This window comes from Cupressus sempervirens, chromosome 1 (genome assembly GCF_028749045.1).
Source record: "Cupressus sempervirens isolate cs-2001-9-10 chromosome 1, ASM2874904v1, whole genome shotgun sequence".
Lineage (NCBI taxonomy): Eukaryota > Viridiplantae > Streptophyta > Pinopsida > Cupressales > Cupressaceae > Cupressus > Cupressus sempervirens.
This window is the reverse complement of record NC_143118.1, coordinates 717462962-717482768: the sequence shown is the minus strand read 5'-3', so window position 1 is coordinate 717482768 and position 19807 is coordinate 717462962. Positions and strand designations below refer to the sequence as shown.

Below are 19807 nucleotides of genomic sequence, written 5' to 3'. Positions count from 1 at the left end.
GTTCACATTGGAAGTCCAAGTGCATTTTATGTTCTCCAATCTGACTTTTGTTACTATATTAAGATTGGATGTTTGTTCTCTAACCTGAGCAATTTGTGTGAGCATTTGTTTGTGTATTTCCTAGTTTTTATTTGGATAAATTTATCTGCTATTTTCTGAAAATTGTTTGTGAGAAAGTTTGGCTAGAATATCCAGTAGGATATTACAGTGGTATTAGAGCATCGATCTTGCCATCATATGGAGTATGTGCAAAAAAAAATAAAAAAAAATTAGAGTTTTTATAGCATATTCCATACAACAAGTTACGGTGGTTGTATGTGGATAAAAATACTACATATCTTTATCGTATTTTGCAAGTCTAGTGAGGAAGGTTAGTTTCTAATCAAATTTTGGAATAACTTCAGGAGTACTAAGCATGGGGACACACACATCATTGAATGGAGTTAACTCCCACAATGACCTCCACCCTTTCCTTGTTGCATGCGGCCTCTCTCCAACCTTGCTCGCGTGGCCATCATGTGAGCTAAGTCTCTGGCATCAACAGTTCTATTCAGCGCAAAGTGTTGTGGCATTGTTTTGCCCTTCTTTGCTTCGACAAGCATGTTGTTCTTGATCGTGGTTTTGTTTTATGTACTATTTGTTCACTCTCCCACTTGTGTTTCTTCCATCGGGTTAAGTGTGGTGTTCTCTCTATGTGGCCCTGTGTTGCTTCTGTTAAGATGTGTGTGATATTAAATTTGCTTCCTTGAGATCAATCTTTTTATCCTACACATGTTATCGTTGTGATCGTTGCTTTCCTATAGTTCCTGCCTTCCTGTGGCTATGTGATCAGTTGTCTTTCTCTTCATTTCTTTTTGTTGTATCATCGGGTTGTGTTTCGTCCGATTCGTTTGTTGGTTGTGCTCCCGCAATTTTCTTCTGTCACCAAACCCTCTACCTTTCTAGTGGTTTCTTTCTTGGCTCCAAGTGGGCTCTTCGACATACCCTTCGTCTTTTTCCTTCTCTCTATTGTGTGTTTGCTTGGATGGTGTTTTGGTGTTTTGTGGTTGGTTGTACCCCCACAGGTTTTGGCTTTGCAGTCATCTATTTTTGCAGTTTGTTTGTTAAACAGTATGGTAGTTTCTGTTGGTGATTCCAAACGTCTTTTATCTCTTTCGGGTCTCCTTTGTTGATATGTTGGCTTTTGTCTATGTGTGTTTGTTGCTCAGGGTCTGACTGTGGTCACCTCTTTTGTCGTCCCTACTCTGTCATCGCGAGTGTTGTTCATTGTGAATGCTCCTCAATCTCATTCCATACTTTGTCCTGAACATACCAACGGCTCACAGTTATGATGATTAAACTAGAGGCCCAAAATCAAATCTTACAGTACATTGCTCAACCCCTTTTTGGGGCCCTATATGGTCTGCAACAGCATGTCACCTCCAACACCGTGCTTATTCATGAATTCTCAACTTTTACCAATGAAACAATGGGTATTAAAACACATATTAACACCATCATTGAATAGTTTGGGGAATTTGGTATCATCAAGGATAAGTAGGCCAAACTTGTTGACAAGCAAATCTCCCTAATTACGGAAACAAAACAGCAGATTTAATCGTTGGCCTCCATTTGTAACAATACCAACGTTGTACCCCCTTCTAGTGTTGAATCGATTGTTCGGGAGATGTTGGTTGATGAGCATGTTAGGTGCGCCCGGGAATTCAACTTGAGAATGCGAGGACAACATTCTAGCTGGATATTCCTTCCTCAGCGACCAATTAGGCAACTCGGATATCACACATGATAGGGTTTGGGTTGGACTTGACAGCACTCTTTTCCTCAAGTTTCTTTTGTTGTCTAAGAGACTCCGGATTCTTATAGCAAAGAGGAAGCTTTTCTCTCTTCCTACTAAGATTTATCTTGATGAGGATCTCACGAAGTCATAGGTGGCACAGCTGAAACAACCTAGGGGTCTCATTGCGGAAGCTAGAAAAAATTGAAAATTGGAAATTTTTCAAACTTAGCTATATGGTTTCGGGCTCCTTCCTCTTTGTGCTTTTTAATAGTGGTTTGCATTGGTTTTTTTGATTCTTGGTTGAGGCATAGTATCTATCCTATTCATAAGGTCTGATCGGTGTCAGACAACAACAATTACAAAACTATCATGATTAAGCACACTTTTGTCAACCTCTATGCTACAGTGTTGAACACTATTTATCTAGAGAGCTCGACAGACGATGTTGTCGTGTGCAGGGTCGAGTCTACTTCCACATTGATTTTTAGACTATGGGCCATATTTTGACACTATAGACTATCATTGAGGAGGCTCGGCACCACTCGACGAAAGTCTACAGCTACTTTGTAGACTTTTGCAAAGCTTTTGACTTTGTTCCCCATGTGGCTCTTTTTTAACTTGGAGAAATTGGGATTTTTGCAACTCTCTTGGAGACTATTATGAGATTACACAAGACTATGGTGAGTTGATTCAAGACTTCCCATGGGTTCTCCGACCCAATTCAAAGTACCATAGGGGTGAAGCAGTGTTGCCCTCTCTCTCCCACCTTATTTAGCATATATAATGACAAGCTCGAGGGCTTTCCTTTGAGATTCCTCACTCCCTGTTGACAATTGTTATTTAGACCGGGTCCTGATCTCCATTCTCCTATTTATCGATGATGTGGTTCTTTTGGCCTCCTCTCGAGAGGGTCATCAATAGCTTCTTGATGGTTTGGCCTCCTTCTATGACTTGAGATAATTAGTTGTGAACATGTATAAGACTTGGGCGATAATCCTCAATTGCCTAAAGGCCTCTCATCTTCACTTCTATTTACTGAGTCGTGAGACCAAAATTACATCCTCTTACACTTATCTTAGGGTCAAGCTCTCTGGACCCAGCTTCAATCTGAGACCTACCATGTAGCCCAAAGTCAACAAGGGTTTAGGCTGCCTGGCCATGCTGGAGAGACAGTGCTTCAAACTTCACTTTAAGGACACTACACCCAAGTTGTCCCTACTGGACTCTTGGTCAAACTGACCGTGCTCTACGATTATGTTGTGTGAGGACCCTCTCTCCTAAACATCAACTAGACCTCTATTGAGAAGGTCCAAATCCTTCTCCTTCAACACATCATCAAATGTCATCAGTCTACTCCTCACAATGTCATTTCGATCATATTCAGTGCTCATTCCTTCATGCTCAAAGCCATCTTTGACCTAGTCTGATTCCTTCATCATCTTCGCGATTTTACGATCTGTTGATGCGTGTCACTAAATACTCTTACTTAGCCTATTGGTCTTCTACAACGGTTGCTAGTTACGACCCTAATGGCAGAACCCGATGTTGGTACATCCAGGCTTTTGCCTAGATGAGCTTGATCGGGATCAAGATTAATCATTTCCCTCCCTTCCAGTTCTCTATGGATACTCCCACTCACCTCCTTCCCTCACAGCAAGAGTTGAATGGACATATCAGACTTGACCTCTACACATAGTATATTATCACGACTTGGAGCAACCCTTTGGGTGGTCTCCACCCAAGGATGGCCTTTAATACTAGGCACTTTATGGATATTCAAGATGGGCTCTTTGTGTACACTTTCCACTTGTCACAACGCTGGAGCCATGATCTCCGCATCTCCTTAGGTTCCCTCAAAGTCGATTCCCACTCACTCCAACTCCAAACAAACCACTAGATTAATAGAGCCAACCGGGTTTCTCACCTTTGTGCCTTGGTTGAGGTCAAGAATCAAACTCACTTTATCTTCCAGTGTCCCGCCTATTATAAGGTCAAGGAGAGGTTCCATTGCCTGTGCAAAGAGTCCAGATCTCTTTCATCTTTGTTTGGATACATCAATTAGGAATGTCATGCTCTATACCTTCAAGAGGCCATGCAACTTTGGGATCACACCTTGCATGATGTATTCCCTTCGAGGCAAACTTTTGATCAACTTATTACTTCCTTTTTCTCACCAATGTCTCCTACTCGAGGTATGAAGCCGCCACTCAATCCTCCTACTTCCAATCATGCCAAGCTTGTGAAACCTTGCAACAAGTTCACTCAACAACGGCACTCCACCTCCAAGGGTATTTTAGGACAGTCCAAGGCTCACCCCCTGGACCTTATCCTTCAATGCTGCACTTTTTCCCGCCTAGGAAGATCCTCTAGTCTTTCTTCATTGGGTCTTTTACTTTTGTTGTCTATTCCTTTTCTAGTCATCGTTTGGTGCTCTTGTTGCCGCCAGTTGCCTTGTTGCATGCTTTCAATTTCTTTGACCCTTTAGTGGTCTTCTTGTTTTACATTAATAAATTCATCTTATCTTATCTAATACTACAAGCTGTTGTTGTTGAGCATATTTTCCATAGGGTCTACGAGCAGCATCTATTCACACGGGACTTTACATTCACTTGTGGGTTTGCAGTATTTATATATAGGCATTTGACAGAATTGAGAGTATGGAGTTGAATATGCAACTATTGATACAATTGCATAGACTATAGCTATGTTTACATCTCAAATATGTGGCACATATCGGATTATGTGTTTGTAAGTTATGGAATTAGAAAACTATTAGAAAACTGTCATGCCCTCCTTTTTGTGCCACAAATATAACTGGGTTGTGTAAAGCTGGGATTAAGGATTTATATGGGACTTGTGGAAATTTATATATTCCATTAGGGCTCACTATACAAGAAAATTTTCGGGGTTGTTTTAATATATTAATTTTCTTTGCATACCGAAGGGTTGAAACTATCATTTTGGCAAATAATATTACATGGGTCAATGCCTATGCTTGACTTATAAATTATTACTCCATATTTATATTATATGGTTCAAAAGAAATTAATTCATTTTATTGTATATGATGGTTGGGTTCAATTAAATATTTAACTATGCACTTTAAATATATTAGGGCTTGTTATTGGCTGAAAGTTTAGCAGGTGATTAATTATTGAAATCAAAAAGGTAATTGTTTTGGAGAACAAATTCAATGTCTAGCTCGAGCCATCCATTGAGGAACAATTGCTGATGAGATCTCCCACTAGAGAGGCAATCTAGAGGAATCGTTGGCTACAAATATAAACAGTAGATGACAAAAGTGTTGGAAATGTTACAGTGTAACTGAGAGGGGAGGGGTGAATCAGTTACCATAAAAACAATTCCTTGTCCCTTAGATGTCAATTCAAACTTTCACTGAGCATGCCATACTAACTAGCTTGGTTAACATTCGAATATTACTAATACTCGGTTAACAAAGCAATCTTAAGATAATTTATCTATTTTATCCTTTAGTAACTTAGTTGCAGAAACTGAAAGCATAAAGCAAATAACATGAACACGGATGACACCAAGATTTAACATGGAAACCCAATTTCGGAAAACCACCATGCAACTAGTCACAATAATTTCACTCTTCTAAACTAAGCCCTGTTAGGAGCCAAGCCTGTTAAAGGTTACAAAACATACTGTTAAGTATGACCTTGTTAGAGGATTTAGATCACCCTATTAGGAGTGGCCTAGTTAGAGGTCTTCAAACACTTCAATCTTGAAATGTTACCTTGTAAGTATTACAATAATAGATAAGACGTCTATTATTAGTTAATGGTTATCTTGTAAATATCTTTAGCTTTAGTTTGCTTTCGTTTTTTGCTTTCTCTGGAATAGAATGTTTCTATTCTTTACGATCGTTTCCTAAGGAAACATCGTCTCATTCTTTTGTATAAATTGACCTTTCGGTCTCTATTATTAACAAGCAAGTATTTACCAATTACCTCGTAATATGGTATCAGAGCTAAATGCTTAAATTTTTTTGTTAAAATTTATAATTTCTTCTTGAAATTATTTGTTTAAATTTTTCCAAAATTATTTCAGCTATTTTCTCCAAAAACCCGCCTGGGTTTTTCTGTCTAGAGAAATTCTGAACTCAGGTCTACAAATTGCATGAAAATCGTGGTCGTTTTGTACCATTCTCAGCTGGTATCTGAAAATCGCGATTTCTTTTGCCTAACATCCTCTGCAAATCGCCTTTTTTTTACACTCCATTTTCGCATCTTCAGCCTGCACCCGCGCGATTTGGAGGCTCATGTTGTAGTTGCAAGGGTTTGTACTTCCTACCAAAGACGTGGAATTGACAGTTTTGGTTCAAATCTTTGACTAAGACCTTTTTTCTTGAGATCGTTTCTAACAGCCGCGCGACTAGCAAACTCGCGTTTTTGGGGTGAAAATCTGCATGTTTCTGTATCAAATCTTCATGCTCTTAGCCGTCTCAGTCTGTCATCGTGCTCTGGGAAGCAGATTCGACCATTTTTTATCAAGAAATCTTAAGTTTTTTCAAGCTTTTTTCAGCTAGGGCTGTTTTTTTCAAAACCCTAATTTTTGGGGTCAAAAAAATATTTTGTTTGCAAATTTTTGGTGGGTTTTTCGAGAGCTCAACTGGGTTGTCGTCCGTTATTTTTGGGTGCTTCGATTTTTGTGCCTCGATTTTTGAGCCAGCGGATTCAGAAAATGACAGTAGATTCCTTCTAAGTTTTTTAAGCTCTCTTTTGGGTCATTCTCTGATTCTTCTGGGTCTTCCATATTTTTGCCTCGAAGAACGTCCCTTCACAGATTTTCACAGTTTTTCATTGAAAAACGTGCCATGGCATCTCTAACAAATATTCTACTCGAGCATAATTCCAAATTCAATGGTCGCAATTATGGAACCTGGAAGCAGCGCATCATTGCAATCTTCGAATATCGAAACACCGATCAACTTGTTCTGGGTGTTAAGCAACGCCCGACTTCTCCGGGTCTTGATCAAGATACATGGGATCTGAACAATCAAGAGGCAATAATGCTTCTCAAACTCTCCGTAGCTGATGACCAGCTTTCTCAGATTCCATCTGGCAAGACAGCGGCCGAAATCTGGACACATCTCAAAGGTCTTCATGAGACTTCCGACAAGAGCAGAGCCTTCTTTCTGAAAAACACTCTGTTTTCTATTGTCATGGATGAGCGCACCTCGCTCCAGGCACACCTGAATCGGATTCAGGAAATCCGTGATCAATTACTTGCCATCGGTCGCAAGATGGAGGAAGAGGATATTGTGGTAATCACTCTTCGGAGTTTACCAAATTCCTATGAGCATTTTATCGAGACTCTCAACATCACATCTACTGGTGTTGATCTAAAGTTCACTGATCTCTGCACCCTGCTACTTCAGCAAGATCGGTGGAAACAACAGTTCGGTAGCAGCTCCAGTTCCACCTCCACTGAGCAAGCCTTTGCTACGAAATCCTTTCAAAAGGATAAGGGCAAGTTTCAGCAACCATCTCAGCAGAAGTCTTCTGCTCCAGCATCCGATGGTACCAAAAAGAAGAACATTCAATGCAACTATTGCCACAAGTATGGTCACATGAAGGTTGCATGTCGGAAACGCTTAGCTGCCCAGTCTAAGCAATCAAGTTCGCAACCCAAAGCAAACAATGTAAAGCACACTGAGCAGGCGAAATCTGCCTTTTACGCCTTCATGGCTAAAAGACCCGCAGATCATGTGCAGTCATCTGCCTGGTACATTATAAATTGACCTTTAGGTCTCTGTTATTAACAAGCAAGTATTTACCAATTACCTCGTAATAGTTAGAGGATTTACAAAATGATTGTTAACTCAACTCTGTTAAGAGATTTCTTTTCTTCTACAACAGTTAGAAAGTAACAAGAATTTGACCTGCTTGATGAAGCAACTTCCTTTGCGGATTCAGATCTTTGTTCTAGCTTGACCTTTGGATCCTTTCTAATCAGATGTTCTTTGTAGCTTATCTTCCACACTTTCATGCTCTGCCTTTCCCTTTGCTTACATATCCATCTTATTTTATATTTTACTTCTTATTATCCTCACAACTTGACCTTTCTTATTAATCATAAGCTAGAACAAGTTGGCTTAAAAACCCTTTCAAAACAATAATAAACATCCAAATTGTCAGCCTCAATCAATAAATATTTGACAAATCCATTCTGTGGTCACTCGGTTAATACTAGGATTGAACGCTTGGTCAACACTCTCCTTTGATGCCTGACCACTTAGTCAATACTGCTAGCAAGATTTCCTTTATTAACCAACTGCTTAGTTAGTACTGAAAAAATCTTCTTTAACCGACTACTCGGTCAATACTAAGATTTGCAAGTGTAATACTGCAAACTTCTTCACTGCTCGGTTAATACTAAAATTTGCAAGGTTAATACTGCAAACTTCTTCACTACTCAGTTAATACTAAGCTATACAAGGTTAATATTGCAAACTTTACATTGCTCGGTTAATACTGACATTTGTGTAACATCAATGACAACATACAATTGAAGAATTGTTTCTAACAAAAAGATGGTCATGTGGTCATTTTTTAATATGGCTACCATTCCTTATTGTAATGGCTCGCAGTGAAACACCTTCATCATATTGAAAGCAAGTAAAGCAACAAAACTTTGTCGTTATTGCTGAAATAATATTAACTTTCTGGAAAAGACAGGTGTTAGTTTTGTAATTGAGTGTCTGCCAAAAGCCAGACCTCCCTGCATTCCTTGAGAAGACGTGGATGTCATTACACTACAACCCTAGACAGTATTGCATCACAATCAATAGGCATCCTTAGGTGAAACGTAAAAGTCTTGACAAATGGAAAAGCAAGTGTATTCTATGAACATTGGATGTTTGTGTGTTGGATTAACTAAAACAACCAATCCAACTCATGATATCTTGACCAAGATTCCTTGGTACACATTCAGACTTAAGGAAAATTAGTTTAGACATCCAATTGGCATCCATTTATGGTATTGAAAATTCTTGAAAAGTCTTTGTTCTTGATTTCTTGGTGCCGCTAGATTGAATACAGTTGTTTAACTGGCACGATAAGACAATTGGTAGGAAATGTCCACCCTCATGTGTCTTTAGACAAGGAAATCTTTTACAGTTGGCGTAACATTTCTTGGAGTCTCTAATTGACGTGTTCATGACTGGGCACAGCACGAAGATTGGCATATGGACTTAATAATCAAAGAACTGCTAAAGAGTAAAAAGCATTGTAATATCTCTTGGTCTCAGAAATTGTAAGGGGGGTTTCTCTGAAGAAATTAGAGATTAAATTTAGAGAGGTTATCGTGCTATGCATATGGTGCTCTGGCTTTGCCAGACCAATCAGTGGTTCCTTTTAATATGCCTAGATAAGAATTTTTCCCAACTTAAGGAATATATAATTCTGATATATGATTGAGGTGATTAACGTTTTCCCTCAGACATTACTGTAGAAGGTGTTGGCGTTTTAAAACCAAAGATCTAAAACAGCATCAAAATACAAAAGAGAGGTATACCCAAGGATTAACTACTTCCCATTTTCAACAGAGCCCATTTAGATCTGGACCAACTAACAAAGCAAGAGTGCTTCCTACACTTTAGGCTCTACTAACCAAGGCGGGTTTACCTAGGGATTTCATCATTTCTTCATATTTTCACATCACACATCCCTTTTGAGCAGATTTGGTCTCTTAATCTTCTTGAAATTGAAATTAACTATTGACTTACAGCAGCCAACTATAAACTCAAAAGCTATTACAATAAGTGAATGACCAACATGTAATCTATTCTCACAGACTTTAGATAATTGATTTGATTTAAATATGAATTATGCAACTAAATTACTGTCTCAATTTGTATCTCAATCGATGACCATCGCCTTATCCATTGTTACACAGAGTCGTATCAGTAAATCTTGATCTATTCAATTGACTTGCAATTAAATATATCAGTTGGTAACCTCAAATCCCATTCTTATTATATCCCTTCCATACATTTAGAAACACTATCAATTCATAGAAGCATTTACTTAATTACTTGAATTAAAAGAAACAATGAATTGATATGCAACTCATCCAAGATGCACTAAACTAAATGAACTTTGTTCATTCAATCTCAAAGTGACAAATATATGAAAATGGAGACAGAATTTAAAGACACAGGTATTCAGAAATATCCTTTTGTATTAATCTTCTTGAAAACAATACGCATATCTGATACAAAACTCAGAATATAATTCATAATTTGTCATTCAATGATCAACTATATTCTCAAAATACAAAGTTGAAACAACATGAAATTAACATAAGAATTTGAACCGACCGCGAAATAGCATTATCATTAAAATAAAACAAAAATGGGACCCTCACTCCACATCTTCAAAATCCTTTTATAGACAAGGATTGCAGCAAGCTTCAAATCGGAGGACACTAGTCAAAATTTGATTTCAAAAACAAAAATACAAAGACAACTCAGATATTTTATTTTTCACAAACATTCTTTGTACTTAGATAGAAGCGGGGAAACAGTTTCAAAATTGACAGCTGGCAAGAGATCTTCAAGTACAGTCCTTGTTTTCTTCGCAAGTGTATCCATGGCAAACACATGCAAAAGTAAGATAACCTGTTATGATGACTTGTCCTTCCTCTATTTTGTCCTCTTATATGCCTGTCAGTCTGACTTCTAACTGCGTCCCATGAGCAAAGCCTTAATTACTCCAACTGCATTCCACACATAAATCTCCCTTTTTGTTGGCCATTCAATGCCTCTAAATTCATCCAAATCACTAACTGCCTTATTCCACTTGGCATCTGGTATGGCTCTTGACTCGGTTACAAACCAGTTCATATCAATTTCTACTTTGAAGAGAGAATCAATCAAATCATTGAAAGCAACATTATTTGTATCACCATCAAAAGTAGTTGTTACTCCTCCTAAAGCTAATATCGAGTTAAAAGAATTTGACCATTCCTGCCAGTCTTTTAACTTATTGTCAACATTCAAAATTGGTGGGATGTAAGAATCAATTCCCCCTATCAAAATCTTCATTTTACTTTGCACAATTTGCAACTTACCAGTAAAGAAATCAATTAACTCTTTTACTATCTCCAAACCTTCCTTTACCATAAAAAATCTTATCACGCTGATCGAGCTTCTTTATCATTAACAAAATTGATCTTTCAAAAAACTGAATATATGGCCCCCATTGGTTAAAAATAGGTGACAGCCATAATAGTGCTTCATTGCATATATGCTCAGCACTTTGCAGAGAAATGAAAAGGTTATGTGCTTGTTGAGAGATCTTCTTCAAAGTGTCTATCCTGTGGCCTGTCATACCTTCTAAAACATTTGTTCTTATTTCACCACATTGCTGTGGAGCCTCAACATCAATACTCATCCCCTTAGGCTCAGGATCAATCTGTACTTGTTCTGTAGTCTAAGTTGTTGTCCCCTGGGTAGTCTTTGTTGGTTCCTCACTCCTGACTTATACTATGTTGCCTTGAGCTGATCCTTTAAAAATGTCACTTCAGCTTCTTGCTCCTTAGCCTTTAACTCTAACTCATTGATTCTCTACCCATAGACATATCTCTTTTTGAGCTCTTCATACAATTTTCTAATGTCAATGTAATCATGGAAAGTCTTGGCTAGCCTGGTCTCAATTTCTTCAACCTTAGCCTCGTTCATGAATGAAAAATGTTTCAGGTCCATAGAGACTTATGTACCAAAAGTGTTATGCATAGTCCATACTATCATATTGCCTTGAGCAATGCTTTGAATGTCCATTAGCTTTGGCTTGTTTGTTTCAGGTGCCATGCTCCACATTGCCAAGAACTTAGACTCTATGTTGAATCCTGACCCTCTTTGAAAACCATCAACACCAAATGCCTCACATGAAATTGCATTATCTTGTCTTTTGATCTGATCCAGCATGAATGCTTGCTCAAGATCCCAACCAGGCACTTAGAGCATTCCACTCCTTTATACAAGGTCTCTAGCCTCTGTAGGAGTCATTTTCTCACTTTCAGGATCATATGCCTACAATTTATCTACAAGTTCTTGAATCTTCTCCTCAGATTCACCTAGCTTGAGTTTCAGGACCAACTCACTTTGTAAAAGAAACTTTTAAACTCAACAAATTTCAAAAATTCATCATCTTCAATGAATTTTTCTGCTTGGATGATCCTATCATTCAACCTGGCTACTATCAGCTGTAAGTCAATCGGAGAATTCTCTGCTGCTATTACTCTCTCCTGCAAATAATTTTACCTTAAATCAGCAAAATATTGACTCTTACCGGGCACCAGTTATAGTGTCCTCTATTTCACCTTATCAGGTACTTGGACCACTCTTTGCCTTTTGTTACCCTTGGCTACCCATGCCACTGCTGTCAGCTCCTCCTCTTCAACTTCCAAAACTACATCAAGCTTAAGGGACTCAGGGTTTACCCTCCCTTCTTCACCTACTGGCTCCTCAAGCATTTATGCCATGATATCATCATAATTATCAACCATCTCCTTTAGCCTATAGGGGTATGGGGCATCTAAGTAAAAACCCTTGAAATTTGGGCACGTCCTCTTTTATTTGTTCTCCACCCTCAGGATGTCAGCATATTTTCTTAATCTTTTTGTGGCTTCCCCTTTAGCTACAATGTTTGTAATTAAATCCTCAAGGGGCAATTCCCTAGTACTAGGCAACACATAACCTCTTATCTCTTTCAAGGTATTTCTCATGAAATTTTCTAGATCATAGATTCTATATGGGGCAGTAGATAAATTATAATGCCTAAGGAATGCATGAAGTTGATCTAGAGATTCTTTCCCAATTGAAAAGTCTCCTATCCTGAAACATCTACATAAAAAGGTGCCCTTGTGCAATTTTGGCCCTATGTACTCCCTATCTACCATTATCAGCTACCATAGAAATTCGATGATTGCAAGCCTAGGAGGGATATACTTTGGCAATACATGAGGTGGTTGGGGACATGCATAAACTCTCATAAGAGAAAAAGTTTGGAACAAGAAGATGTCACCCCAATTGTGATTTAATCACTTATGTTCAAGCAAGAGGGATGTTCTTAATAAACTTTTCAGAATTTCAGGGGCCCTAAAGAAATTGTGGTCTAACATTTTCATTATCACTGCACTGAAAGTATTGAAAAAGGAAACAGAATCAAAGTAATGGTAGTATCTATCCCATACCTATGTCCATAGTTGTACTAGCAGCTCTCCATTCTCATCAGATGTCTGATCAATGAAATTTGGATTGATGTATCCCACATTTTTGTACAAGATAAGATGCATCAACAATAAATAATGGTGGAATTTCAAATTCAGCAATTCTCCTCTCTGTGATAATTCAATCTGTCCTTGCATCTTCTCATTGATGTAACCCACATTATCATACTCCACGTTATGGAAGGCATCTTACACATCCAAAGCTATAATATATATTGACCCAAACATCATATCAAAACCATAACTTCCCAATAGCTTGTGGACACCATACACAGTTTTCTGAAAGTAATTCTTCAACCCATCTCCAACCCTTTAGAGGTCCATAGGGATATGATGTATCATCACTCTTCTAGTGTAAGAACCTACATTTCTTTCGAACTTTCCTTGAAGCTCATCTATATCAATTGGGACACTCAGCTGACCTTCCAGTCCAAAAGCCCCAATGAACGAAGCACAATCCAGTATACACAGAATACTCTGGTTGTGTCTATGGAATGATTTGGTTGTTGGATGGTATGATTTTATTAGGGCTTTCATCAAATCAACATCCACATATACCTCTAGGAATAGTAGCTTTGCCATATTTCTTCTCTATGGGTTGCAGATGGGGATCTTCTCAAACCTGTTGTTGTAAAAATATCTAAATAACTCGTATCCATTGACACTAGGACAAATTGCATCTCTGCAAAATGCGTACAAGTCTCTGAAATCACTATCATTTGAAAAGATGGCATTTCACGACTTTGGAAATAGCTTTATCCATTCATCTGCATATTTATTCGGCCTTCTCTGTCAAGTTTTTCCTCCTTTTGAGGCTGATGTTTCTGCAACTTCCATGTCTTTAGCTTGAATCTCTTCTACCTCCTTTTCTGACATCTTGTCTGCAAATAAGATCTGAAAGTTCTGTAACTTCTCAAATTCTTCGTGCTTTGTAAATGGTACTTTGTTTCAGCCTGGAAAGTGTCTTTTATGCTCTACGTACTTCATCAACTTCTTTGTTGCATTGGTTTCCTACATGCACGAGCTTTAATTCTCAGTAATTCTATCACCTCATGGAGTGTCGACTTAATTATCCAACTTAGTATTTTATCGTATTTTTAAAACCTTATTGGTCGAAACCTTTCTGTCCTTTTCCGATTTAGAGAAAGCAAAAAGATTTTTCATGTCATATTTAGGGCTTGCAATCTTACGCCTTTTATTTGAAATTCAAACCCTTTGTAACCCCGGAAGCTTTTCTACTAACTTCTATCTTAACCCTCCGACCATACGCTATAAGTTACCCTTATTGTTTACTGTAACCCCGAAGGCCCTAACTTTAGCTTAACTTTAGTCTCCTGATCATAGCTTCACTCTTTATCATGGCATCGGGACCCTTCCTATTTCATCTTCCGAACTTACGCTTCGCCTTATTTCCTAGCTACGGGAGTCTTTATATCTCACCTTACGATCTTACAATCTGTCACTTTTCATATTCCCATAAGACTTTATTAACATGTGCTCAATTCTGCTACACTTATGCGCTAGGCCCCACATCATAAGATCATAAACATCATATGACTTGAAACTCTACACTTTAAGATCTCCCGCTTCTGATCTATGCGTATGGTCAGGACTCCATAGAAAAGAATTTACGCTTTTACATTGCTCCTTTCATTGTAAGATCGTAACACCTACTGATCTTCATGAAAAACACTTACGATGCTATGCTCTCAACATGAGCGTAAGAGCGGAACCTATGTAAAATACTTCTACGCCTTTACACTTGTGTTAAATATTGTGATATTGGGAGACCCATGAATTGCCACTTACGAACATGCGCTAAACCCCCTTACCGTAACATCGAGAGATTGAAAATCTAAGACTTACGACTCCACGCTAATGACTTTGATCGTGAGATCGTAAAGAGACAAGGAAAGTTTGAAAATTGATTGCGATCTCCCACTAGACACAAAACCTAGGGCTAAAACAAACCCAATCATGGAATAAGAAACTTTTCAATGGTTAAGCACGAGACAGAAGTCTTAGAACATTTGTATGATCCTAGGTTAAGGCAAAATTTCGAAATGGATTAGGGCACAAACCTGCTAGGTTAAGGTTTTTTTAGAAAACTTGACAACAATATATGAGAAACCCTAGTTGCATAAAACTCTTCATAACATTTTCACCATATATTTTCAGCATTTTTAGCACAGTGAAAATATAGGCTATCAGAAGGACTTTAATATTATAACATTTTACATTGAATGAATAAGTTACGGAAATCATTACCAGCTTAAATATTAAAAGCTGCCGCTGCAATTAATATGAGGCATTTGCCTACCTAATCGTTGTTGGTATACAGATGTCAAGTAAAGATCAAGCATAATTTAGAAAAGAGTGGCATGCCTTGTCATACAAAAGAAGGCAATTCAATTCAGCCCTCAAGGTATGTTGTCTCTTTGAGACAAATCAGTGTACATGCAAGGGTTATTACATTGGTTAGCCAGATTTGCAGCAGTGGTTGGTCACATGTAAATGCTCAGACACTGCAAAGTTTTAAAGAGAGAGAAAAAATAAACTCAGAAAATCCGAAACCAGGCCTTGCGCACCAAGCATTTAATGCAATGTCAGACATTCTTAATTGAATTAAAACGACAAACTTTGGAGGGAATATCACAAAGAGCATATTGTAAGTCTTTTTTATCATTAGAAATTGTGGCTCAGAAGTAAGTACATAAATCGTCCAGATTTAACAGAATAATAGAGAGTATATTTTTGGTAAAAACAGGGAAACCATAGATACATCAGACTTGATGACAACAAAACAAAACAATGGAAAATCTGAAAAATATAGTGTTCTGAAGGGAATTCAATAACACCTTCAGTGGTGATCAGCTAGGAGACCTGCGGAAAGAAACCGAAATTGGGAAGGGGTCATACATCATAGGATGGCAATTGGAGTCTATGCAATGTATGGAGGGTGTCTTTACAAAACTGGAAAAATTGGATTCGTGTTTAACCAAGATATACCAGCTTGACTGGAGGGTGTTGAATTTATCTTTGCAGCCCTCAATGGTTGCCTTAGTGCAACACAAGTTGATGAAGCATCCGAGAGATGTGAGATTGATAGTTGATGCATGTCTTAGCGTCACAGCAGCAGTTACACCTTACAATGACAACATATTAAGAAGGGAATTTCAGCTGATTGTGGACAGCCTATGTGTGTTACATGATGGCAAAGACCCTACTTGTGGTAAGAAGCTAAAGATTCTACAACTAATGGCAAAAACCTGATTTTGCATTCCCGTGTTGGACCTTGGTTGTGAAGAGATGATTCGACAATTGTTTCAATGTCTCTTGAAAAAAATTTAGGAGGCATCATCTAGATATTATGAGATCAATAAAAGAATCAGGTCATTAATAGTAGACGAGGATGATGATACATGTAAGCAAGTACAATATGATTTACTAGCCATTTGGAAAGGTAAACATGAGATCTCACCTATTGTTTAAAAACTCAACAAGGACGATGAGTCAGCCCAAGAAGTGCAGATCAGCATTGAGGAAATTGACAACTCCAAAGTCCAGCTTCAACATGATGATACACGTGAGATGAACCAGCCATAGACAATGATAAGGATTATGCTAGCATCTTATTTGGTGAATTCGAAGTGGTTATTGACAAGACCTTTATGAGAATGTCTATCTACAAGATACTTCCAACAAAGAAAATTAATCTCCCCATGAGGATTAACTATTTGAAAACCACAATATAAAAGTTGAAGAGACAATATTTTTTGAGACAGAGAACAATTTTGAAAATGAAAATTCATCCAACGAAGCGGACACCTGGTCTAGAGTTCAAGAGCTAGAGAAAGATGAAGTTACTATGGGGGTTGATTTGAAGGACCAAATAGAAATTATCTGTCATAATTTGGAGGACAAGATAAAAATATCGGATAATAGTCATTGTAGTCTTGGTACATTTTGATAACACCCATAAAAACATTGAAGAAACCCTATGCGAAGTTAAAAGTGTTGAAAGGGAGAAGGAATAATGAACGAATTTAATAGTACATACCTTCGCACTTTTAAGAGGGCATTGGAAAAAATGAAATCAAATTACTTAAAGTTGCTCAAAGAGGGAGATATGGCTATCAAGAAAGGAGGTAGATGAGCTTTGCCTTAAATTGAGCATGACACACTATACCTTATATCAAGCTGAAAATCAGGTTCCTATGACAGCTACTCCCTTGGAAGATGGTCTTAATTCGAAAGCCAAGGAAATCATACAAATGGTAGAAAGGAACCATACCCGAGTGAGGGTCAAAACAGTATTGTTACTTCAACTTATCCATATGAAACACATTATGCCAAAGAGGACCTTAAGGACCTGCAAGAAGTGAACTATGAGAATTCTGATTTTTATACCAGCAGCTATACACCTTCACATTATCATTCGGATAAAGATGAACCGAGTGATTCTACTTCTAAAACTAAGTATGATGGTGATCATTTCATTCATGGAGATGTTGATTTGAGTGATGATACTTATGGTTATGCTGAAAATTCACAATTGTCCTTGATGTAAACTGATGGTTTCTATAGTTTATCCAGAGATTTATCACTGCATCTTCATGAGATTCCAGCTATTTATTCACTAGCTGGTGATTTTATCTATATGTGATCTTCAATTATCAATGATTACCCTTGAGTTGTATATAGATCTGTGGAGTCATTTTTACTCAAGGGATATTCCATATCAGATGTTTACCTTTCCAGTTCAGAGGCACAGTAATGACCTTGTTGACACTCTTGACGCTGATCCAAGTTATGGTCGCGCGAGACCTGATGAGTTGGGGGATGTGTTTGGCATCTACTTGAGTTGGTTGATTCAGAAGGTTGGTTCAATGGATATCTATTTCGATACCTAAGATCATGTAGACAGGCTGATTCAGGACCCAGGAGTTAACAAGATGGACGCTTTGCACTATGTGGATTGTGATGAGTTGCTTCCCTATCTAAGACTTGACATAATTGTGTTCAAAGTAACACAACAAGCTAGTGCAGTAGTATTTCTCAAGTTGATATGGGATCCGGGGATCATAGTGGTAGATGGGTTGTATTCTTGTTTTTAGTAACACGACATGACATATCCTAACTTCAAAGTTACCAATATGGGTCATACAAATGCTAGCAGATGAATATGAGATCCTGATATTGGTTTGCGGACTCATGATTGCTTGAGGGCAAGCAATCTCATGTAATATTAAAATTGGCTTATGAGAGCATAATGTAACTTTATAAAAAGGTTGATTTAATATTATAAAGTGGGCAAAAAGGTGAAAGGAGAAATAAGACAAGAAGGAAGTTGAAGAGTCGCATCTTTCTGCATTAAAGGAAATAAGGCAGTTCATTTTCAGCATGCTTGTATTTTGGAGATTGTTTTCAGATTTCTCTTTGAGAAAGTGGAAGCTTTAGCTTTCAGTTTTCAGAGCCTGAGGACGCAACCTCTTCAAGCTTCTCGTGGTGAATCGGACACAAACCCAGTTCAACATCAGTTGTGGTGAATTCATATCAGAGTTCACATTGGAAGTTCAAATGCATTTCATAGTTCTCCAATCTGACTATTGTTACTGTATTAAGATTGGATATTTGATGTTTGTCATTGTAATGCTGATTTATTATGCAATAATTTTTCTTGGGTAATTTGTATGAGCATTTGCTGGTTTTTTTCTGGATAAAGTTATCTTCTATATTCTGAAAATCGTTTGTGAGAAAGTTCTGATAAAATATCCAATAGGATATTACACCAAGAAGTTATCTATGTTTTACTCAGACACATTTGTCAAAGAAATTCGAATGTTATATCCAATGATTTACTAATCATATCCCCTAATTTTGACGATGATTATGTATTTAATTCATACAAACTCTCTTCACCAATTTACTTAAGAGGATAATTATTTGATTATGCAAAGACATGCAGAGTTGCATGTTTAAAATACTATCCTCTAGGAGCCAAGTTCAAAACTTTCCCCCCTATGCTAGGGGGAAAATGGTTGCATGGTGATTGATAAGGAAACAGTTAGCAACCAGATGTTAAAATATATAAAGCAATAGCCAATTAATAGACCAGAGGATCTTACACAGTAATCCATGAATGCACAGAGACAAATAAATTTTCAGTTCTTGAGCAACTTAGTAATAAGGGTACAGTTTCCGGTGTACATAACACAAAAATTGACAAATGTTAATTTGTATCACAGCAAGCATAATTGAGTGTATCAGTGGCAACAGTCAATTACTTAATTAGAGGACTTGACAGATAGACCCTTGAGCATATATGGACACATTTTCTAGCCCTACATAGAATCTATCTTTTAATAATTGTTACTATATTGAAAATAAAAGTTAAAAAGGGTATGTAGCCATATGAGCATGAAAAAAAAATAGAAGAACAAAATAAACATGTAGAATGTCCACCAAACATCAAGGACAGTAACAATGAAAATTCTAGCCATTTCTCATCCATTTCTTCCTGCACACGAAAATGATTACAACACAAGGTACAGTTTCATTCTTTGTACACACTCTGATCTATCATTTAATCATTCAGACTCCATATAATTCGTGTTTCTTAACTTACAAGCCAAGAAAGAGAACCTTGACTGTAATCAACATGAGATATCTTCCAATTTCATATACACAAATTATATGTTTAACACAAAAATGAATTTTATCATACACAATTTATACGTTTAACACAAAAATGAATTTTATTTCACAATT

At 37.5% G+C, this 19807-nt stretch overlaps 1 protein-coding gene across 3 annotated transcripts in view; it reads right to left on the bottom strand.

Moving 5' to 3' along the window:
• The window catches only part of UBP14 (ubiquitin-specific protease 14), a 145868-nt gene that overhangs the window by 62001 nt on the left and 64060 nt on the right, over positions 1–19807 (bottom strand). The window lies entirely within an intron of this gene.